We start from the raw sequence: 25,130 nt of genomic DNA on the forward strand, positions 1-25,130 counted from the left end.
GTGCTCCTGCCACTCTTATATCATCCATGACATTCTTTCCTGTACTATCAGACTTTCCCTTCTCCTGCCCCGTAACTCTTTCACCGACCAACTTCTTCGCTGTTTTCATCATCCCTCATCCTCCCGGGTCTTTCTCCATCACTCCTCCCACCCCCCTTATCTTTTACTGTTTCCAGTCCTGACGAAGCTTCTTGGCCCGAAACGTTGACTGCACTTTTATTTTTCCCCATAGATTACCCAGTAGCGAAGAGGTAGTGCGGAGAGTTCCCACTCCCCATCCCCTCTCCCCACTTACCTTTTCTTTCTTCCATCCACATATAGCGGTACAGCCTCTGCAGGTCGTTTGGAGCTCCCATGTCGTTGCTCACATGTGTTCCAAGCCAGACTGTTTCGTTGTAACGGCGGAACTGTTGACAGAGAATGGAGTTGTTACCGTGCGGATTAGTAAGAGGGGTTAGGGTGACGTGCGTTTCAGGATTGCGGATCAAGGACAGCATACGACGAGGCAGAACGATGTGAGCATGGTAACGGATAGAATGCCACGGAACCGACCTGCGGTACGGCTGAATACCGCACGTGTGACTCTGCACAGGTGCACTCGGTACTCCGCACCTGTATCAATAGTCCCTTCCAGGACCGAAAGTACGCCGGCAAGACGGCACGGCACTGCAACAGCTAACGTAGAGTTTTATAGCACGCGATACACAGGTACAATTCCCCGCCGTCCGCACAATCATTCTCGACTGTGGAGAATTTATCTGTTCTCCCCGTGATCCAGGTATTTTGGTGTCCTCCCATATGATAAGGAAGTACAGGTCAGGGTGAGTTATTTGTGGGCAGGACATGTTGCCACTCGAAGCCTGCCAATCCTTTCGAGCTGTCCGCAGCACATCCTCAGAATATGTTAGGCTCAAATCCAAACAACGGATTTCAATAATTCCTCGTAGCGAAGGTCCTCTAGATACGGCAATATCTTTGTAAATTTACACCGTACTCTTTCAATCTTATTTACATATTTCCTGCAGGTAGGTGACACCACTGCACACAATACTCCAAATTACCGACGTCTGAAACAACTTCAACACAATATTTCATCTCCTGTATTCAATACATTGATTAATGAAGGCCAATGTGCAAACGCTTTCTCTACGACACTACCTAAACATGACGACACTTTCAATCAATGATGCACCTGTATTCCAGATCACTTTTTTTCTAACACACTCCTCTGTGCCCTAATATTTACTTTGTAAGACTTATTATGGTTGATTCTGCCAAAGTGTAAAGCTTCGCACTTGTCCATATTAAGTTCTACCTGCCATATTTTAGGCGAGATGATGTATCTCCCTCTGGAAGCCATGATAGTCTTCCTCGCATTCCACTAAAAACCCAAACTTCTTGTCATCGGCAATTTTGCTGATCCAGTTAACCGCAATAGCATCAGTTGCATAGATGAGAAACAACAAGGAGCACAGCGCCGATGCCTGATTCACCAATCGTAGGCCTCAAGTCAGAGAGAGAACCATCTGCTGTCACTGTCCGGTTTCTCCCACAAAGATAATGTCCCATCCAATTAGCCAGCTGACGGTGAACGCTGAACTAATGGACATTCACGATTAACCTCCGATAAGAGTCCTTACCAAATGACTGGTTAAAGTCCATCTAGACATTGACCAATCCTTTGCCTTCATCCATTTTCCTGGTTACTTCCTCAAAAAAACTCTGTAACTGTGTTAGACATAACATACCAAGCACGAAGCCATGCTGTCTATGCTTAATCAGTCAGTGTCTATCCAAATAATTGTATACCAGTTCCTTTAGAATACTTTGCAGTAATATTTCCACAACTGATGTCAGAACCACCGGCCTATAATTTCCTGGTTTATGTTTAAAGCCTTCAAAAAAAGCGGAACAACATTGCTTACCCTCTCACCCTCTGCTATCCCCCCTAGTGGAAAAGATGAGGGGATAAATGTTGTTGCTCGGGTCCCTACAATTTCTGTACTTGCTGCTCGTGGAGTCCGAGGGAACGTATTGTTAGGCTATGGGTATTTATCCACCATGATATCCCTCAAGATAGTAAACACCCCATCCTCTGTAACCAGTAGCAAATCAGTCATGTTGATGTCTCTTTGCTTCATTTCTGTAGACTCCGTGTCCGCTTCTTGAGGAAATACAAACGCAAAACAGTTCCTAGGAGATCCCTCATCTGGTTTGGCTGCACACGAATATTCTAAACTTCCAGGGACCAATTTTGTCGCTGGCGATCCCTTTGCTCTTTACACATCTGTATCATCACTTAGGATTCAAATTGTTTTCTAGTTAGCCTTCGTTTAGCCCTCCTGAATTATTTCCTAAGTGTCATCTTATAGCTCCTTCACTCCGTAAACACCTCTTTGATTCCTACGTGTCTATACCTGTGATGTAGCTTTTTTCTTCATTTCTTAATCAAGGTCTCAATAGCTTTTGAAAACCAAGGTTCCCTGCACTTGCTATCATTCCCTTTCGTTCTGACAAGCACATAGAAGGTCTGTAGTTTCAGCATGAGGTCTTTGAAGACCTCCCACGCACAGATGCAAATGTGCAAAATTGACGGCCTCACACTTTTTTGCAACTACAGCCTCTCACGTTAAGTACATGTCATCGTTCCCTTTCAATATCTTATAAACCTCTATTAATATCGCGTCAGCTATCTCCGCTCCAAAGAAAGCATTCCGAGTGTCCTTCACTAATTCAGTAAAGATACTAGTAAAGCTCTTCCATACACTCTCCAAAAGACTCAAAATCTTTCTTATAATGTTTAATTTATCTTCCACTCTTCCCTCCCCGGGGTAAGTGCGGAGCGGGTGGGCAGTCAGCTGGGCTGCAGTCGTCCAGCTGCCGATGACTGCCTTGTGCTGAGGGACAAGGAGATCCAATATTCAGAACCAATGACGGAGGAACGGAGTCAATGACGTGGACGGGAATCTGCAGGTGGCGGTATCGGGTAATTAGAGGCTCAGCTGTAAACAGTGAACAATGATCTGTGACAGGGAGGTACCCCGCAGAACGGATGTGGTTGAAGGAGAGATGAGACGTCCGAGGGAACGAAGAAGGGAACAGTAATAATCGCGATCCCATTACCTGGTAATCCGCAGTGGTACACAGGACATCATATTCCAGGCAACGTCTGGAAGCAAGCGCAAAAGAAGAGAAATCACCATCGTAATAGACACCGTAGCCTAGTAGCTGCACATTCCACAGATCAGTGGATCGTCTGAAGAGTGCCATCCGAAAAGAGGGGCTTTCAGATCATACCCACCAATATAACAGAGTACGACATTGAGAGAGGGGTGCGCTAAGCATGTGGGTTGTTATCTGGTGGGAGGCAGATTTACAGAGGGACCCCGGGCTGGAGACAGAGTGAGAAAGCATAGCGGGTTCTGGTTCCAATCATAAGCGATGCAGAACTCAATGATGTAAGAAAAGCGTGGAAGAAAGACGGAACATTGTATACACAGGACTGTAGAGAGAAACGCGGAGGGTGAGCCAGGAGAAAAGTTTGACAATCGGGGACGATTGGAATGGCGGATGGTCTGGAGAATAGGTGAGAAGGGAGATGTGCGCTGGTTTGAGAAAGCTGGTACGATGGAGTGAGTATTAGCACAGAAATGAATATTAAGCCACGAAGGAAACGGGCTGATGAGTGGTGGGACTGGGTAATGTACTACTTCACATCGATTGTGATCACGTGTAGTGTCCGTATGCGGACGATCAATGGCATGTTGAAAGCTCTGACGTGCAGGAGTTACACACTTTTCGATTCCGTTATCGAGCGCGAATGTATTTTGTGAAAGGAGCTCGGTTCATAGCTCACATATTGTCTGTTGCGGAGTATCTACCGCTACTGACATGGCTCAGTACAAATGCGTAACCTGACTCCTCCGGTGTTGTCCTTGCCCCTTTATACGTAGCATGAAGAACCAGGATTTAAGCGATGAAGATTGGAGAAGCGGAGTTTGTGCAGGAAAGCTTGCTGAGGAGGGAGGGTGGTCCAGGAAGTCGAGATGGAAAGAGGGAGGTGAAGTCGGCAGGGCCGGGTCGGAGGCGGCACAGGGCAGGGAGTTCGGGCGGGGAAAGGATCAAGGAATCTCGACAGGGGGACGGATGTGGGAAGGCGGAACCAAAGGGATTTGGCCCAGATCTTACCTTTCACTCAAGCCAGTCTCGATGACCAGCGAGGCTACAAGCAGAAACACAGGCAGCATGGTTACACTGTGGGAAACAGAAACCGTCACTACCCAGTATTTGCCATGGGAACAGGGCCATACAGCAAGCAGCACTCCTGCCCACCCAACCAATTCTAGCAGTCAACAGCATCGTATTGATAAAGATTTCTTACATTGGCTATAATATCACGATTTTAATTAGTTCTTCTCGATACTGGGGATGAACTGTCACAGTATCTCCATCCAAGCACTCTCCCTCTCCTCTCTCACGCAGCGCATTCCAGCATCTTCGCCACCATCAGAGCGATGAGGAAGAGGGGAGTGCGAAAGAATAGGCGGGACAGGAAGAGTGGCTGGGTGGAAGTGGACGAAGAAGATATGGAAGGTGTAAGGGCTGGTAGTGGATTGGGATGGGGTGGTCGAACAGAAGGAGTGAAGAGCGAGAGTGCTTGGTGCAGTCTGTAAAACAAGGTTTGCAATTTACCTCGCAGATCAGATAAAAATATTTTCTACCTAATGGAATGGTGAAATCGCACCCGACAAGAGATATTCATTTCGTTCCTACAGCGCCTTCCTACCTTCTGTGCTGCATAACCCAACTTACTTTACTTTCTCGCCTCTGTTCTAATTAAGAGTACTTGATCTAAAATATCTCGGTTTTCTCTCCATACAGCCGCTGCCTGCCTGAAATATTTATTGCAATTTACTGATTTTCTGTGGTTACGCTGTACTGTTGGAGCAAAACGATAAATTTTACCAAATATATCAGCAGCAATACACTTCACTCTGAGATTGATAATCAATGTCTTCCCCTGATGACAAAGCATTCTCCAACCCAAAATACCCGAGACATGGAAAACATCTTCCCTGACTCCATCCTGCAGAGACCTTGCCCACTGGATACGTCTCTATCAATCAATCAACCCCCCCCCCTCTCTATCTATCTACCTATCTACCTATCGATCCATCAATCTATCTTTATTTATTTATGTATTTATTTATGTATGTATTTATGTATTCATTCATTCATTCATCGCGTTTTGGGGGGTCTTTGCACTGTATTGCAGCCAAAAAAAAAAACGTGTTTCACGTCAGAGATAATAAATCTGATTCTCATTCTCATTCTCATTCGAGCGGAAATCTGCAGAAGTTGGAAATTGGACCAACACACACAGTATGCTGGAGGAACTCAGCAGACCAGGCAGCATGTATGCAAAAAGTACGTCAATTTTTAGGGCCGAAACACTTCGGCAGAACTGGAGAAAAAAAACCGAGAAGTAGAATGAAAGGGTGGGAGCAGGGGAGAGGGAAACAGCCACGTGATAGGTGAAACCTGAGGGGGAGTGATGCAGTAAATAGAGGGGGAGTTGATTAGTGAAAGAGGCAGAAGTTCATGGAAGAAAGATAAAATGGGGGGAGGAACACGAGTGGAAGTCGATGGGCGGGCAAGGAGATGAAGTAAGAGAGGGAAAGGGCGATGGGAAATGGTGAAAGGAGGAAGGAGCGTGGGGCATTACAGGACGTTTGAGAAATCGATGAACATGCATTCAGTCTGGAGGCTACCTAAATGGAATAAACGGTGTTGTTCCTCCAACCAACCTAAGTGTGGCTTCATTACGATAGTGGAGGAAGCCATGGATGGACATATCTGAATGGAAATGCATTTGGAATTAATATTTTTCGCCACTGCGAAATCCCGGTTGTTCTGGCGGATTGATCATAAATGCTTGGCCAAACGCTCTCCTAATCTACGCCAGGGGGTGTGGGGGGAAGGCTGGGGCGGGGTTCTGAGTTGGATGATCAGCCATGATCATAATAAATGGCGGTGTAGGCTCGAAGGGCCGAATGGCCTACTCCTGCACCTATTTTCTATGTTTCTATGATATACAAGAGGCCACACTGGGGGCAGTAGACTCACAGGTGACGTATGGGTTCACATGGCAGGACTCTTTAGGGCCCTGAAGGTTACTAAGGAAAAAGGTGTAAAACTTATTCCGCTTGTAAAGATAAGCGCCCGGAGGGAGATCAGTGAGGAGGGACGAATCGACAAGGGAGTCGCGTAGGGGGAGATCAGTATGTAAAGCAGAAAGGGGGAGGGAGGGAGAGTGGGTAAGATGTGCTTCGTTGTGGAAGACGGAGGAACTGAGAGAAGGGTATGGCGTTCTACCCTGCTACTTGTACTATACCTCGTCCGAAACTTCTACTTTTATACACGCCATCCCCTTCTCGCAATTCAAAGAGAGAGAGAGAGAGAGAGAGAGAGAGAGAGAGAGAGGAGAGAAAGGCGGGGTGGGGTCGGGGAGAGAGACAGGGGGTGAAGATAGAGAGGTGGAGATGGGGGCTATACGTGCAGAACGACCCTTTGTTTCTAACATCCTGTGACTACAGATCCACTGAAGAGACACTAAGCGCTATGGCTTACCTCAGTGTTTCCTTGCTATACTGGTTGTGTGCTTGTCCAGAGTCTCTATATACGGAGAGATGACACAGGCTGTGGTTATGCAGAACAACCAATGCAGGAGAAGAAAAAAAAAACAACTCGTGATTTTAAGCACTCCAAACGCAAATGTTGCGTCATCGAATGCTGCTACGTTGTGCAAACAGAAGTTCATTAATTAACTCGGACACTGCCGCAATATCACAGACATAAGTAGATCCAGACCGCATTCTGAACCCGCCACCTACTTTTCCAACCAGGAAGACAGTTTCTGAGAAACCTCTCCGTTCTTCACAAAGATTCCAAATGAACTGAACCTCTTACCCAAATGGAGGAAGGCATCTGCGTCGCTATAATCCTAATTTGATCGCCATCACATTTCGGACGTTACACGGAACTGCACCTGTTCTGTGGTCGATCTACTGACTGTCAGTGTCTGTTATCCGACCAGGGTGAGTCTGGGATACAACACTCAAATCACAGGTCAGATCCAGTGGCTGCAGATCCGGAGACCGACCTCAGGTTAAATCACTTCGTACAGCAATCCATACTGCAGAACTGTGCGCTCATGTAGAGTTACTGTAAGAGATGGCCACAGCACGTTGTTCCGCCCCCAGAGGCAGCAGTGCAGGTTACCCATGCAATTCAAATTAAAGGAAGGCATTTTTTTCGGGCAACGTCCGAAGCCTGCAAGGGATTTGACGGTCTTCAAATCCGCTGTCTAATTTATTTAGTTAGAGGAATATCGGGATTCAGATCTTAAACAACGAAGCGAATTGTACCTTAAAACACCTTTCTGGACGATTTGAAATTAAACTCTACTTCTCCTCTAAAGCTAAAGAAATTAATGCAAATAGTAGAAATCTTTCCGAAAAATGTGAACTTATAGTTTGGACTAAATAAGTACAGAACATTAAGCAGAGGGAAAGATGTAATAGAGTTAGTCGGATTTGAAAAGGAGTAGCATGAGGCAATCCAATAGATGGATAAAAATGAAACATATAGGTATTTAGGTATTAGCAGCAAAAAAAAAAAACATACTCCGACAAAGATTTCAGACTTAACAAAATCTGCTAAACAAAGCTCAATAGTAAACATAAGATAAGTGCAATAAACACTTCCCATATATCCGTATTAACGTCTTCGTTTGGCAACATTTTTCGGATCGAAATCAATCTGGAAAACTTACAAAGAAAAATAAGACGTTAAAGGACAAACTTTCGGAAAGAAAAAAAATATACTCGCCAGCACACGTAGATTAACACCACCGAAGAGAGGAGTGGGTAGAATAATAACAGACATTAAACTATTACATGAAACCCCAAACACGAGGAATTCTGCAGGTGTTGGAAATTCAAGCAACAGGCATCAACGTTGCTGGTGAACGCAGCAGGCCAGGCAGCATCTCTAGGAAGAGGGAACGCAGCGGGCCAGGCAACATCCCTTTTCCTTCTTCCTGGGCCTCCTGCCCCATGATCCTCTCGTATCCCTTTTGTCAATCAACTGTCCAACTCTTGGCTCCATTCCTTCCCCTCCTGTCTTCTCCTATCATTTTCGATCGCCCCTCCCCCTCCCACTTTCAAATCTCTTACTAGCTCTTCCTTCAGTTAGTCCTGACAAAGGATCTCGGCTCGAAACGTCGACCGTACCTGTTCCTAGAGATGCTGCCTGGCCTGCTGCGTTCACCGGCAACTTTAATGTGTGTTACTGAAACCCCGCTGGTTCCTTTGGCTGCGTAAGTCAAGGTTAATATACACTCCGGTCCCGTCTAACCCGTGATATTCAGTGGGCTCTCTCACCTCAAACCTCGTTTTGTGTGGATGCTGTGTTCTTTGTTTTCCTGTGCCAAGTGCCAGGAAATAATAGACAGCACGCAGCATAAGATGGAAGGATTTATATTTATGAATCTTAACTAAAGATTTTGTTAGGTTCCGCCTAACAAAAGACCCAGTTCACATGAGAAAACACCCGTTATCTCTAAACATAATCCAAACACACATTCTGCAGAAAGACCATTACATGAGCAGTGGAAGCTTTCCCAGGGTGTTACATACTGAACACTCAGATAACACTTCTAATAATATAATTGCATCAAAGAAAACAGAATTCATACCCCATGCGAGCATATGCATTCTAATAATAAGTAAACACAATTAAACCTAAAAGAAAGGACAACCCAGAAAGCTTTTGAAATAGTCTCTACAGGAGAAGAAGTTAAGGAATGGGGTGGGGGGGTATGACACCCCCATGGAATACTACCCTATCATCTGAGCAGACTATATATCAACAGGGAAGCTTCGAAAGCCTGGCTCACATCGGGAGACCTCGTCCCAGAAACAGAGGGATCCCTTGTGGCATTACAGGACCACCTGGTTAATGCAAAAATATCAAAAACACAGCATAACCGTCCAAGAAATATGTAATATTCGAGAGTGGCAGGTTCAAAGCGTGTGAAGTTGCCATTGTAAGAGGGAAGGTTATTTGACTATCGAGGTCTGAAGTTTGAAATGTCTTCTGGACAGAATATTATACCCTCCCGGAATGCGGAATGTGATGGCGATCAAACTGGGATTCTAACGACGCAGATGCCTTCCTCCATTTGCATAAGTTGCTCACCTTCATTTGGAAGCTTTGTGGAGAATGGAGAGGTGTCTCAGATACTGTCTTCCCGGTTGGAAAAGTAGGTGGCGGTTTCAGCTGCTGTCTGGATTCATTCGTGTTTGTGATATTGAGGCAGTGTCCTAGTTAATTAATGAACTTCTGTTTGCACAAAGTAGATCCATTGGATGATGCAACATTTGCAGTTGAAGTACTTAAAATCACGAGTTGTTTTTCTTCTCCTGCATTGGCTGTCCTGCACAGCAACAGCCTGTGTCATCTCGCCGTATATAGAGGCTCTGGACAAGTACATAACCAGTACAGCAGGACAAAACTGATATAATCCGCAGCGTTTAGCGTCTCTTCAGTGGAACTGTAGTCACTGGATGTTCGAACCATGGGGTTATTCTGCACGTATTGCCCCAATCTCAATCTCTCAATCTCAATCTCTCAATCTCTCTCTCAATCTCTCTCTCAATCTCTCTCTCAATCTCTCTCTCTCTCTCTCTCTCTCTCTCTCTCTCTCTCTCTCTCTCTCTCTCTCTCTCCTTCTCTCTGTGTCGGTCTTTCTCCAACCCCTGGCCTCGCTGCGCCTTCCACTTTGCTCTCTCTAACTAGCGTCCAGATCTCCACAGAGTATTCGGCAACACTGCCTGAGCCTTGAAGGAGGGTGAGCAGCCGCTTAGCGGCATCTTTACCGCGGAGGGGATGGTCAAAAATCTTCCTTATTTCTGAGATGAAGCTGGGGAAGGAAAAGCAGGTCTCTGGCTGACTATCCCAAATCGAGGTGGCCCATGCCAAGGCATTTCCTCGTAATAAACCCATAATGTAAGCTATTTTTGATCTGTCCGTGGCATACGCGGATGGCTGTTGCTCGAACACTAGGAAACATTGTAGCAGAAAAGCCCGGCAGTTCCCCAGATCACTGACGTAGGGTTCTGGTTCGGAGACATGCGGCTCTCTTAGCGGACGTGTTGTTGACGCATCGGGCATCGCCACTACGGGCTGTCTGAGCTGGTCAGACGGAGCTCCCGGAGTCGATGGGGTAAGATGGGCGAATACCCGATCGACCTGTTCACTGACCTCTCTTAAGTTGACTGACAGGGAACGGAGGTTTTCCACGACTTCCTGGAGCGGCTGATCGTGCAAACCCAGTATGGAGCGCTGGCTGGCGAGGGCTTGTTGCAGATGATTTGTGTCCGCTGGGTTCATTATGGCCAGTTTGCTCTGTTGCGCGGGGCGACTGAGGAGAACCCAAGTGCAGGACACCGGTACGTCGACTGAGTTGGGGATGCTGGTGTAGAACTGCAGACCGGAGGAGACGGGATCTACAGGGACTATCTGGAAACTAGAGCTGAACTTGGAACTAAGAACGAAATATTTCACGAGAATCGACCAACAAACTGGCAACTTGTGTAGTGATGCCATTGGACTTATTTCATAGTCTCTGATGCACACAAGGTGTACCGTGATTAAGTAAACTAGCAGCAATTGGAAATCTAATGCCTGAAATTAGGGCATAATCAGGGAGAAAGCAGCGTTAAAGGGGAACAGCCAAACGGAACCATGACAAACTGGCTGCATCCACATTTTTTCAATTGTTATTTCATTCAAGGACATTGGTGTTTCTAAACCAGACCAGTCAGGCTACTCTCCTCTATAGATCTAGAGAACGTTATCAAAGTCTTAGATCAGATGCTAAATCTGCACAAACTGATATAGTATATGCAGTAAATGCTGGGACACGTTTCCATGATGCCAACAAATTCCGCTCCTCAGAGCCTCTACACTAAGACAATCTCAGCCAATGTTGGGGAAATTACAGTCACACACTACTCTGTTGCTTTAGCTACTTTACAGAACCTGCCTACTTTTCTCTTCCTCTTTTTGCTGCTGGAATTTCAGAAATCTCTGGAAATTGACGCACACATCATTCAAGGTTCTCCTTTGTCAACTCTCTGTTACATCCTGAGAGATGTCCAGTGGGATTGAGGGAATATAGAGTGTCCATGAATTGACGTCCATTATCACGGTTTTACAGTTCCCTGTCCTTGAAGTGCTGTGGTTGTTCTAGTGTTTAACGGTCGAGTGCAGTGCGGGGTGTGTACAGGACCGTGTTCTCACTGCACAGTGCTGTGAGTTTTATTGTTCTGTGTCCTGGTAGTGAAGGTCCGGATATTGTAAAGATCACTGTCCCAGTAGTCAAATGTTGACTTTTCTTGAGCAGTCACATATGCATATCATGTTTATACCTGAGATAGACCATTCCCTTCCCTTACACTACGGGCCAGATGTTGTTCAGATCTCTGTTCTTACAGTACCTTGCCGGCAGTTTAAACATCATATTTAACTGTATGTGGTATGTATCTCTCAATGTACTAAATTCCCACAAAGGACTTACCCATCAAAATGATTTGAGAGACCCAACAGCACTTCCTCTTTAGTAACAACACTACAGAGAATATCACCGTACCACCTTTCTCATCACACTTTCCTCCTTGTCCTTTTCCTTAGTGAAAACCAGTATTCATTTTCTACCTCGCATGCTAACTCTGGCTCCGGGCCTAAACTCCCACCTTTGTCCTAAGGTGGTCCTCTCGTCTCCCTACTGAACTGTGTTTTCTGTGTGTGCATAAGATGCCTGGGGATTCTCAATGATCTTCCTGAATGAGGACATTTCCTGGTAAATCTTCACTTTCCTGCTTCACAGTGTGACTTGTTTCTAACTTTCTGTATGTTCCTGCAAGACCCTATCCAATTCCATCTTCCTTGTCCTTACATATGATACCTCTTACATTTTAAACAAATACAATATTTCTCATAACCCGATGTTCATGACAATTCCTATCCTTCTCTACCCTCCTCACAGGGAGAGGGTATTACTAAATTCTGACCGGCTGGGCTGTACGTGGCTCTCACATGTCAGACATCAGCAACCATCAGCTCCATCTAGTAACAACTGCTCCCAGACAACTATCTATGACACCTGGCAATTCTTCCACAAATTTACAATAATCGACCTGCAGCTCCAAACATATTCTTATCAATAACTATCTGAAATCCTCCAGAATTAAGATCCATAAATCTTTCAGAATTAAACTCCAATCATCTTGCCAAGGTCATTTCGCAATACCATACGAAATGTGTTTCCCTCCCTGGTGAACCATCTACATACTGCTTCTGGAAACCTTCCCGAACACACGAAACAAATAAAGCCCCATCCGCTCAATGCCGCTTACTGACCTGTAGCTTTGTATACCAACGCCTCATGATATAAATGGTCAGGGTGGCCCCAGCAAGCTTCACTGTGAGAATATTACACTGTAACCAATCCCTGTTACACCAGTCCCACTTATCCTGGAAGAGAGCCCAATGATCTGTGTTTCTGATGCCTTCCCTCCTGCACCCATTGTTAGCCACATATTTAAGTGTACCAACTTGCCAAAATCATAGAACATAGAAAATAGAATAGCATAGAACATTACAGGCCCTTCGGCCCACAATGTTGTGCCAACCCTCAAACCCTGCCTCCCATATAACCCCCAAAATTAAATTCCTCCATATACCTGTCTAGTAGTCTCTTAAATTTCACTAGTATATCTGCCTCCACCACTAACTCAGGCAGTGCATTCCACGCACCAACCACTCTCTGAGTAAAAACCTTCCTCTAATATCCTCCGTGAATTTCCTACCCCTTACCATAAAGCCATGTCCTCTTGTACTGAGAAGTGGTGCTCTGGGGAAGAGGCGCTGGCTGTCCACTCTATCTGTTCCTCTTACTATCTTGTATACCTCTATCATGTCTCCTCTCATCCCCCTTCTCCAAAGAGTAATGCCCTAGCTCCCTTAAGTTTTGATCATAATGGATACTCTGTACACCAGGCAGCATCCTGGTAAATCTCCTCTGTACCCTTTCCAATGCTTCCACATCCTTCCTATAGTGAGGTGACTAGAACTGGACAGAGTACTCCAAGTGTGGCCTAACAGGAGTTTTATAGAGCTGCATCATTATATCGCGACTCTTAAACTCTGTCCCTCGACTTATGAAAGCTAACGCCCCATAAGCTTTCTTTTAACTACTCTATCTACCTGTGAGGCAATTTCAGGGATCTGTGGACATGTACCCCCAGATCTACCTGCTCTTCTTACCTTACCTTACCTTACCTTATCTTACCACGCAAGCGTGTGGCACCCGGAATAATCCTGAAATCACCACCCGAGAGTTCCAATTTCCTAACTTTCTGCACTAATCCTTAAAATCTCTTTGCAGGACCTTGTGTCTCAGTTGTTAGTTCTAATCAGGAACATGACCGCTGGCTATTCACACTGCCCTTTCAGAATGGCCCGTATCTTCTCAGAGACATCCTTGGCTATGGCATGACTGGGGTAACGCATCACCCCGCAATCTCACTCATTTACACACATACTCCTGGCTGCAGCCCAGCTAAAGTGTTTGCTGCATGTGATTCATATTTTTCCATACCCGTGTGTTTATGTGCTTTCTAATAGCCTGCTTGTGTTGAACATTGTTTGAAAATTCATTCATGAATTTCCAGGCAACTTACTAATGCATTCGCAAGCAAAGGAGACTGCACACGTGTTGAACCACACAATTTGTTAGAATTCGTACGATTTTAATATAGAACAAAAAAAAACTAATGTTTACAGTAGTAGCTGTACATATTTCAAAATAATACTTACCATCCTCTGAACAAGGCGATCTCTGTGAAAGAGTGGAACCACAAATCCGACAATGTCACACAGCCTGTTTTTTTTTCTATCTACCCATCTATCTATCTATCTATCTATCTATCTATCTATCTATCTATCTATCTATCTATCTCTGTCTCCCTCTCCCTCTCTCTCACTCTCCCTCTACCCCTCTCTCCCTCTCTCCCTCTGTCTGTCTGTGTGCCTCTCTCTCCCTCCCTCCCTCTCTCTCTGTCTCTCTCTCCCTCTCCCTCTCTCGCTGTCTCTCTCTCTCCCCCTTTCTCCCTCACGATGTTTTAGTCGCTTCACTATCTCGCTCTCACTCTCATTCTGTTTTCTCTGATCTCCTACACCCCATTCCCTCGCGCTCACTCTCACGAGATCTTCCTCGTGTCCTATCCCTCGCGTGTTCTCCGTCACGTGCTCTCCTTCGCGCCCTCTCCTTCCCGCCAACTCCCTCATGCGCTCGCCTTGTCTCCTTCTGTCGCTCTCCCTCGTGCTCACCAGCGCCCGCGCCCTCTCCCTCACGCCCTCTACAGCACGCTCACTCTAGCGTCATCTCCATGGCACCCTCTCCCTCGCGCGCTCTCCCTCAGGTTCTCTCCCGGGCGCCCTTTCCTCGAGATGTCTCATTCTCTCTCCTTCTCGCCCTCAGCCCCCGCGCTGTCTCCTGCTTGGGCTCACTTTCTCCATCTCTCTATCTCTCACGAGCGATAAGTGAGGGTCTCCAATTGTAAAAAAAAAATGTTCGAAGTTTCTTACGGGAAGATTGTTCAAGGTGGCAGTGAGAAGGAGAACATAAAGGTAGAGGAGGAGGAGAAAAAGGAATGTGAAGGAAAGGATGGGCTTTGACGGGAGCAGGAGTGGTTGATAGAGACGAAAACATACTCCAAGATCAGGCAGCTTTGTCAGCACCGGGAAGCAGGGTTAACAGGTTCTCCTCAAGCTTCAATTTAAAAGGGCGGGACGTGAGGCGCAAAATGGTTTCTCTGGAATGGTGAGACCAGTGATGTCGTCGGGATCAGTTGTAAACAGTTGCTTTGTAACTCAAAAGCAACACACACAAAACGGGAAAAGATCGAACAATTGACAGAACACTGATGAAGGGTTTCGGTTCGAAACGTCAACAGTTTATTTTTTTTTTCATAAATGCTGCCTGGCCTGCTGAGTTCCTCCAGCATTTTGCCTGAGGAAAATAGTAAACAGTCGACGTTTCGTGGCGAGACCCTTCATCAAGATCTGATTTCATGCGTGTTGTTTTGTATTTCGAACGAATGCAGATTATCTCATGTTTGTTTTATTACTCTATTCATCACATTGTTTCCATTTACCCACAAGTGGGGGGATAGAATAGGGAGCATGAAGGCCGCTGAATTGTAATACTTTACAGCATTGATATATCAAGTTTCATGAGTTTAAAAATCCAATTCAGTGGGTATTTCACCGCATTCGTCAGCTCCTCTCGGAATTTGCTCTGAATCATGGCGTAAGTACACGTGTTGGTTCAGGAACTGAGCGCCCGCAGCGTCATAGCTGTGTGTTCTGTGACGTAACGGGAATCCGTGACAGAATAGTCAACAAAAATCACTGAAATCCGTCTATAGATATAAAATACCACCCATGTTACCCACAACAAGATGAAACTACCGGATATGCTAAAGAGTAAAACAATGGATTTGCGTCGGTTCTCCATCTCCCGGTCCGTGTCATTCTCTCCACTCTTTTGTCCCCGAAGCCCCCTGCGGGCTCGACTGGCTGCTAGAATCCGCCTGACGGTCAGAATATTGAACAGCAGGATCAGACAGAATGGGAGACAAGGGGTTAACATACGGTGAAATAAGTCAAATGCCGCCCATGCGGGAGAGTTTTTTTATAGACTGGTGTTTGAGCACAATACCAGGGAACACCATCAATTATTTCTCCAGACTCGTACACAAAGCCCCAGGGGACACTCTCCAAACAGTTCAGCACACTCACTGTCCCGATAACCACAGCCGCCGTTCTCTCGGTGCAATATTTTGTTTTCAGCTTCTCACAGCAAATAACCGCAAATCGATCGACGGTGAAAGCGACAGTCCGCCAGACAGAGGACGCAGTGCTCGCAAAAATCAGCCATTGACGGAGTCTGCACACGGGTGTGATGAACAAGAATGATCGGGGAAAATAAATCTCAGCAGTCCACCTCAGCAGCGGATCCGAGATAACGACCAGGAGATCGGCCACTGCCATTCCCACCAGGTAGCGAGTGACACATTTGGAGAGACCGCACTTTCCCTGGGACAGGATCACAATCACCACCCAAGTTCGCTGGAAGAGAGACAGGTGACAGCAAGCTGAGAAAATACTGAGCAGAAATGCAACTGTTTGAGGGGATCCTGTAATATTTCCACTTTATTGCTGCATTTAGCGGTGGGAGGGTCGAGAAAGGGCACAGAGCTGGCGGAGACAGAGGAGGGGTTTACACAGTAAAATAAAGTCAATATGATCTGAATTCCTTACTGTTGACCAAAATGTGAAGTTGCAGCGGAAAGTTACAACTGGGTAACTACCTCCTCAGGATCAATAATAGATGCAACATTTTCTACCGGCGCCTTCCGCGTCTCGTCTGGATGAAATGAATAAATCCGGATGCTGATGGCAGGATTCTTCCATTAGACAATCATCATCTTCCAAGGCGATCACTGTCAGCGACAGGAGAGCCGAAAGACGGAACAAAAACAGGAAATGCTGGAAACACTTATGCAAGCAAAACAGAATATGTTGAAAAACAGTTAAAGTATCTCTCCTCGGAACTGTTCTCAGCGAGATCCCTGACACAAGTGTTAAATGGTTTCTCTTTCCATTCAAGCTGCTCGGGGATTAGTGTTTCCAGCATTCCCCGAGTTTGTTTCCTATTCCTACATTTGCCACCTTTACAACGGAATATTGACTGATTCCAACAGATACAGCGCAGTCTGACACAACCTCACAGAGAGACATGAGGCCTCCCACTGAATCCATCACAGGGAAGCAGGAGAGAAGAATTCAAACTCGGTGCCATAGTCAGATGTCTGTAACTGTGTCAGATGTAAATATAATATAAAACATTTCAGAGTATTGATAACTATGAAGCATCACGTCGGTTGTGTTAATGGACTCAGCATCGACTTCATTCTGCTGTCCATCATTTGCTTTACATTTAGCAATATCGCAGACATTTACCAAAAATCCAGAACGGAGTTGTGTTACAACACGGAACTCCTCACATTTGTTAAAGTATTACTACAGTCGATGGTATGATTGTTGCTCCTAAGTAGACAATCACTCACACTCAAATGCAGACGATCAATTGGCATAAGCTCCGCGGACTCTATAAACACAATATGCAGTGCAGCTACAACAAGACCGAAAGCAGAGAGCCGAGCAACCCATAACTAATAACAAACAGCTGGAAGAACGCGGCCTGACCCGCTCAGTCCCACGGTAACTGGCCGATTCGCTGAATTCCTGCAGTGGTTTGTTTTTGGATAGAAATACCAGCATCTATGGTCCCGGTGTTTCCACTCCATTACTGAAATGCCGAATACAGGCACTGGAATGTGGAAGTTTTTTTTTATATATTTTTATTAACTTTTATTTTAAGAAAAACATCCACAAAAACCACAACCATAACGAAATCAAATTAAATATTGAACAGCTATAGAGAGAAAAAAAATATGAAGGCAAAAGTATACATACACAGCAGAGGTGCACCACACTGAAAAAAAAAACTCACACCTCAGCTCTTAAAATAGTCCAATTCAGGACCCCATATCCTGGTGAAAGTTTAAACCAGCGACAGAATCAATCAAATTATTGGGATTAAATTTCAACATCAACCACGGCAACTGACACTGCGGCTTACCGGGAATTCCAAAGGCTGAAATAAAAGGATAGTAAACGCCTGCTATCCGCCAGATGACTGGATACATCATTTCAGTGTGAATCTGTGATTTCTGTTGCTTCTGTATTCACAGCTCCGGCAGACAGCTGATGCATTCCAAGCGGCCCTGATTTATACAGAGGATCTCTCTCCAGAGATAAGGTTTTACACCTCACTAACTTCCTTAGTTACAATTGCTTGAACAAACACTTTAATTCAATACCATTGTCTCTATTGTAAACATAGAAACATAGAAACATAGAAAATTGGTGCAGGAGTATTGGTGCATCAAAATTCTTTGGCATTACCTCAGCAGCGCATATGGTGGAAATAGGCTGGTAGATTTCTTTTCAAAGATTGAGCTTTGTCACGAAGCAGCTACACTTACAGATTTCATCTTTTGTTGGCTAATTATTCATCTCTGAACGGAGACCAGCGACACTGATCGATCTTCTTCCTGATCTCACACACACACACACACACACACACACACACACACACACACACACACACAGAAACAATTGCACAGATGTATTTCTATGTTATAGTGACTGTCCTGTTGTACATACTATTTATTATAAGTTACTATAAATTGCACATTGCACATTTACACAGAAACATAACGTAAAGATTTTTACTTCTCTTATATATGAAGGATGTCAGTAATGAATTCAGTACAATTCGAAATACACAAACACAGATTTGAACAAACATACAATAGGAAGAAAGAGATCAGGATGGAGACGGTAAAATGAGCACGTTGCTAATGTATAATCACGCTAAAATCTAAAGTTGTTGGCAATCCAGGACAACACAAAGAACTCTACTGAGTTCCTCCAGCATTTTGTGTGTCATGTTGCTGATGTAACAGTCTTTAATTGGTAACTCAAATCAGTCAAAATGTCAAGAGAAATGGAGAATAAATATTTCAGTTTGCAAAGGAAAGGGCAGACTGTTAAATAATCAAAAAACAACAAGGAATTGGCAGAATAGTAAGTGCACGGCGGCTGGAAATGAAGGAGAGAAAGACAAACGTGAGCTAAATTGATAAATTTAAGACAGAGAGAGAGAGGGGGGGAGGGAGGGGAGAGAGGGGGAGAGAGAGAGAGAAAGATAGAGGCCGATAGGCAAACTGACAAATAGGTAGGTCAAGAAGGCAGAAAAGCGGCCAGAAACAGATGTATAGATTGCAGGATTGTTGTGTTCCTCCTGTATCACCTAGTCTCTGGTACAGTATGAGAGTGTGATGTTCACTCTGTACCCATCAGTCTAGGATGCAGTGGGAGTGTGGGGTTCACTCTGTACCTGTCAGTCTATGGTACAGTGTGATACTGCACAGGGCTGAAAGAAGTGCAGAAGGTTGTAAATGTTATCAGCTCCAACTTGCGTACTAGCCTACAAAGTATAACCATATAACAATTACAACGTGGAAACAGGCCATCTCGGCCCTTCTAGTCCGTGCCGAATGCTTACTCTCACCTAGTCCCACGGGACCTGAACTCAGCCCATAACCCTCCATTCCTTTCCTGTCCACAAACCGATCCAATTTTACTTCAAATGACAATATCGAACCTGCCCTTATCACTTCCACTGGAAGCTCGTTCCACACAGCTACTGCTCTCTGTGTAAAGAAGCTCCCCCTCGTGTTACCTCTAAACTTTTGCCCCATAAATCTCAACGCATATCCTCTTGTGTGAATATCCCCCACCCTCAATGGTAAAAGCCTATCCACATCAACTCTATCTATCCCCCTCCTAATTGTAAATACCTGCATCAAGTCCCCCCTCAACCTTCTGCATTGCAAAGAAAAAAGACCTAACTAATTCAACCTTTCTCTGTAACTGAGGTGCTGAAACCCAGGTCACATTCTGGTAAATCTTCTCTGTACTCTCTCTATTTTGTTGGCATCTTTCCTCTAATTCGGTGACGAGAACTGTACACAATACTCAAAATTTGGTCTTACCAATGCCTTGTTCAATTTTAACATTACATCCCAACTCCTATACTCAATGCTCTGATTTATAAAGGGCAGCATACCAAAAGCTTTCTTCACCACGCTATCCACATGAGATTCCACCTTCAGGGAACTATGCACCATTATTCCTAGATCCCTCTGTTCTACTGCATTCTTCAATGCCCCACCATTTACCATGTATGTCCTATTTTGATTAGTCCTACCAAAATGTAGCATCTCATATTTATCAGCATTAAACTCCATCTGCCATCTTTCAGCCCACTCTTCTAACTGGCCTAAATCTCTCTGCAAGCTTTGAAAACCTACTTCATTATCCACAACGCCACCTATCTTGGTATCATCTGCATACTTACTAATCCAATTTACCACACCATCATCCAGATCATTAATATATATGACAAATAAAACATTGGACACAATACAGATCCCTGAGGCACACCGCTACACACAGTCCTCCAATCTGACACATAGTTATCCGCCACTACTCTCTGGCGTCTCCCATCCAGCTACCGCTGAATCCATTTTACTACTTCAATATTAATACCTAACGATTGAAACTTCATAACTGACCTTCCGTGTGGAACCTTGTCAAAGGCCAGAAAGATGTCCATTTAGACAACATCCACCACTTTACTCTGGTCAAATTTCCTAGTAACCTCTTCAAAAATTCAATAAGATTTGTCAAACATGACCTTCCACGCACAAATCCACGTTGACTGTTCCTAACCAGACCCTGTCTATCCAGATAATTATACATACCATCTCTAAGAATACTTTCCATCAATTTACCCACCACTGACGTCAAATTCACAGGCCGATAATTGCTAGGTTTACTCTTAGAACCGTTTTTAAACAATGGAACCACATGAACAAAACGCCAACCCTCCGGCACCATCCCTGTTTCGAATGAAATTTGAAATATTTCTGTCAGAGCCCCTGCTATTTCCACACCAACCTCCCTCAAGGTCCCAGGGAATATCCTCTCAGGTCCCGGAGACTTATCCACTTTTATATTCCTTAAAAGCACCAATGCTTCTTCTTCTTTAATCATCATAGTTTCTACACCTTCCCTACCTGTTTCCCTTACAATACACAATTCAATATCCTTCTCCTTAGTGAATACCAAAGAAAATAAGCTGTTCAAAATCTCCCCCATCTCTTTTGGGTCCACACATAGCTGTCCACTCTGATTCTCTAAGGGACCAATTTTATCCCTCACTATCCTTTTGCTGTTAATATAACGGTAGAAACCCTTTGAATTTCTTACATCTTACTTGTCAAAGCAACCTCGTATCTTCTTTTAGCTTTTCTTATTTCTTTCTTAAGATTATTTTTACATTATTTATATTCCTCTAGCACCTCATTTACTCCATGCTGCCTGTATATATTGTAGATACGTCTCTTTTTCCGAACCAAGTCTCCAATATCCCTTGAAAACCATAGCTCTCTCAAAATTTTAACCTTTCCTTTCAACCTAACAAGAACATAAAGATTCTGTACCCTCAAAATATCACCTTTAAATGACCTCCAATTCTCTATTACATCTTTCCTATAAAACAGATTGTCCCAATGCACTCCTTTTAAATCCTTTTGCATCACCTTAAAGTTAGACTTTCTTCAATCAAAATGTCAACCTTAGGTCCAGACGTATCCTTCTCCATAATTATATTGAAACTAATGGCATTGAGATCACTGCGCCCGAAGTGCTCCCCAACACATACCTCCGTCACTTGACCTATCTCATTCCCTAACAGGAGATCTAACGCTGCCCCCTGTCTAGTTGGTTCCTCTATATATTGATGCAAAAAAAACTATCCCCCACACCTTTTACAATCTTCAAACCATCTAGCCCTTTTGCTGTAAGGGTTTCCCAGTCTGTGGAAAGTTAAAATCTCCCACATTCCCACCCTTGTGCTTACTACAAATAGCTGCTTTCTCCTTATAAATTTGCTCCCCCAATTCTCGTTCCACATTAGGTGGTCTATAAAACACCTCTATAAGTGTGTCTACACCTTTCTTATTCTTCAATTCCACCCAAATATCCTCCCTAGCCGTGCCATCTAATCCACCCTGCCAGAGCACCGCTGTAATATTTCCTCTGAGAAGCAATGCTACACTTCCCCCTCTTGTTCCTCCGATTCTATCACACCTGAAGCAACGAAATCCAGGAATATTTAGCTGCCAATCACACTCATCCTGCAACCATGTTCCACTAATAGCTACCACATCATATTTCCATGTATCAATCCAAGCTTTAAGCTCATTCACCTTTCTTATAATGCTCCTAGCATTAAAATAAATGCATTTATGATATTTTCCACCTGTTACTCTCTGTTTATCACTAACGGTGCAAACAACTTTACTGTCTTCTTTTGCTTTCTTCTCCTAAACATCTGTTCCTACACTCTGGTTCCTCTCACCCCTTGTATCTAGTTTAAATCCACTGGAGCCTCTCTAGCAAACATACCTGCAAGAATATTTGTCCCCCTCCAGTTCAGATGTAAACCGTCCCGCCGGAACAGGTCCCACATTCCCTGGAAAACTGCCCAATTATCTGTAAATCTGAAGTCCTCCCTCCTGTACCATGTCTTCAGGCACGTGTTGATCTGCGCTATCTTACTATTTCTAAACCCGCCTGCACGTGGCACTGGTAGCTACCCTGAGATTGCTATCCTGGAGGTTCTGTCCTTTAACTTGGCCCCTAACTCCCTAAACTCACCGTTCAGGATTTCCTCACTCTTCCTACTCACGTCATTGGTCCCTACATGGACCACGATATCCAGCTGCTCACCCTCCCTCTTGAGTATACTGAGAACTCGATCCGAGATATCGCGGACCTTGGCACTATGGAGGAAACAGACCATCCGGGATTCTCGATCTCTTCCACAGAACCTCTTACCTGTCCCCTTACTATCGAATCCCCTATCACTATTGCTCTCTTCTTTTTCCTCCTTCCCTTTTAAGCTTAGGGTCCCGTCTCGGTACCAGAAAGGCAACCACTGCGACTTGTCCCTATCATGTCGTCCCCATCAATAATATTGAAAATGATATACTTATTATTGGTGGGAACGGCCACAGGGGTGCTCTGCTCATTCTGTCTATTCCCCTTCCCTCTCCTGACAGTCACCCAGCTACCTGTCTCCTGACTCTTAGAAGTGACTATCTCCCTGTAACTCCTGTTGTTTCTGCCTCTGCCTCCCCAATGATCCGAAGTTCATCCAGCTCCAGCTCCAGTTCCCTAACTCGGTTTGTCAGGAGCTGCAGCTGGATGCACCTTTTACAGGTGTAGTCATCAGGGACAACTGTGCTCGTCCTGACCTCCCACATACTACAAACGGAGCACTCGACTGCCCTAACTGCTGTCTCCACTGCCTCCCCCTAAGTTAATTAAATTAATTAAAGGAACTTACCCGGCCTTACCTCACTTGGAGTGAACCTCGTCCTCAGCCTCTGTTCGCCGAAGCCTCTTGAACCAAAGCCTGCCTAATCTATCTCCCTCTACTCCATCGCCCACTACAACTTCGCCCGCTCAGTTAATCTCTTTCCCGCTGCCTCACGGTCCGACTTTCACGCGCTTGCGCAGTCCTGCCTCGTTCAACTGCCGAAGGTCGTCCAACCACAAATGGGATCCAGCTGTTGGTGGCGGCGATGACCATAGGGATAGTCTGCACTGGCTCTTGAAACCCTTTCCCCTTCCTGACAGTCACCCAATTTCCTGTGTCCTGCACCCTGACTGTATCTACCAGTTTATATGTCCTAGTCCATCCCGCCTGCGGCCCCCAATGAACCGGGGTTCATCCAGATTCAACAACACGTTAGAGAATCTGCACCTTGCAGTTTGTTACAAGCTGCAGCTCTGTGCACTTCTCGCAGGTGTCGTCATCAGGAACCATGGAAGTTTCCCCGCCTTTCCACATCCTGTGAGGAGCATTCCACTCCGGCGATGGCCGCCCCGCTTGTCCCTGCCTTATTTTAATGTCTTCTGTGCATTTAACAGAGGATCAGCGAACCCGAGCGAAATACGTTCTTGTAAGCGTCTCATCTCTCAGAAAGGCCGCTGCTCTAACGTGCAGAACACGCTGATTCTGTCTGCTCTCTATCAGATTAAACATCGAAATACAAGCCTGAACAACATTCTGACTGTAATAACTCATCCATGATAGAATGATGAACCAGACACAGCGGACCGAATGGCCTTTCTGCACGATGTCTTATGTTCTTGTGAACCTTGTCGCAGCTTCTGTTTCTCCCACAATCATCAGATTATTGGGCCTTATGGTTCACTTACTAACATCCATCTGTAAAGCCGTGTTGCCGATATAATTGAACCTCCTGTGTTCAGTGTCTGTTGACGTTGCCATGATAAACTCACACTCAATGTTTTCAGATTCAGTCCTGTCTATTAACGTTTATATCCCCGCTTCCCCACATGTGAAAATAATGAGTTTTCCAAGCGTTCTCATTCATCTCAGCAAACCTCCTTCCCACATTCTTGCTGAGAGGCGTCTCACGAGTCTTCGATCTGTATTTTTTTTTACTGCTTGACTTTCCAAAGAAGCCCTTTGCCGCGTTGAACCTTGGAGTAAACTACCGACTTTCCGGATCGACAGCCTGCAATGTGATTATGTGTGTGTTGTTTTGTATTTCGAGAACCTGCAGATTTTCTCGTCTTCGTTTGGTAACTCTGCTCATCACATTGTTTCCTTTACCCTAGAGTGGGGGTATAGAAAAGGAAGAAGGAAGGCAGCTAAATTGTAATACATTTCAACATTCATTTCTAACGTTCCATGAGTTTCAAAATCCGATTCAGTGGGTATTTCAACGCATTCTTTAGTTCTTCTCGGAATTTGCTCTGAGTCAGGGCATAAATACACGTATTGGTGCAGGAACTGAGAACCTGCAGCATTCCCGATGTGTATTCTGTGATGAAACGTGGATCCATGACAGAATAATAAACAGCACTCTTTGAAATCCGTTGATAGATATAAAATACCACCTGCGTTACCCACAACAGTATGAAACTACCGGTTATGCTGAAGAGCAAAGCGATGGATTTGTGTCGGTTCTCCATCTCCCGGTCCCTGTCATTCTCTGGGCTCTGTTGTCCCCGGAGCCCCCTGCGGGCTCGACTGGCCGCTAGAATCCGCCTGACAGTCTGGATATTGAGCAGCAAAATCAGAAAGAATGGGACACAAGGGGTTAAAATGCGGTGAAACATCGTAAATGCCGCCCATGAGGGGGAGTTCCTGTAGCTCGGTGTATAAACACAATGCCAGGGAACACCATCAATTATTACCCTAG

The 25,130-nt window shown here is 45.0% G+C and overlaps 1 long non-coding RNA gene across 1 annotated transcript; it reads right to left on the reverse strand.

The window, feature by feature from the left end:
- Positions 1-296: 296 nt before the first annotated feature.
- LOC140207644 (uncharacterized) lies at positions 297-6,915 on the reverse strand. Its single transcript, XR_011888608.1, has 4 exons — positions 6,631-6,915; positions 4,189-4,254; positions 3,124-3,169; positions 297-407 (listed from the first exon to the last, which is right to left on the reverse strand). It is a non-coding gene; the product is annotated as an uncharacterized lncRNA (long non-coding RNA).
- Between the last annotated feature and the right edge of the window lie 18,215 nt (positions 6,916-25,130).

This window comes from Mobula birostris, chromosome 13, assembly GCF_030028105.1.
Source record: "Mobula birostris isolate sMobBir1 chromosome 13, sMobBir1.hap1, whole genome shotgun sequence".
NCBI lineage: Eukaryota > Metazoa > Chordata > Chondrichthyes > Myliobatiformes > Myliobatidae > Mobula > Mobula birostris.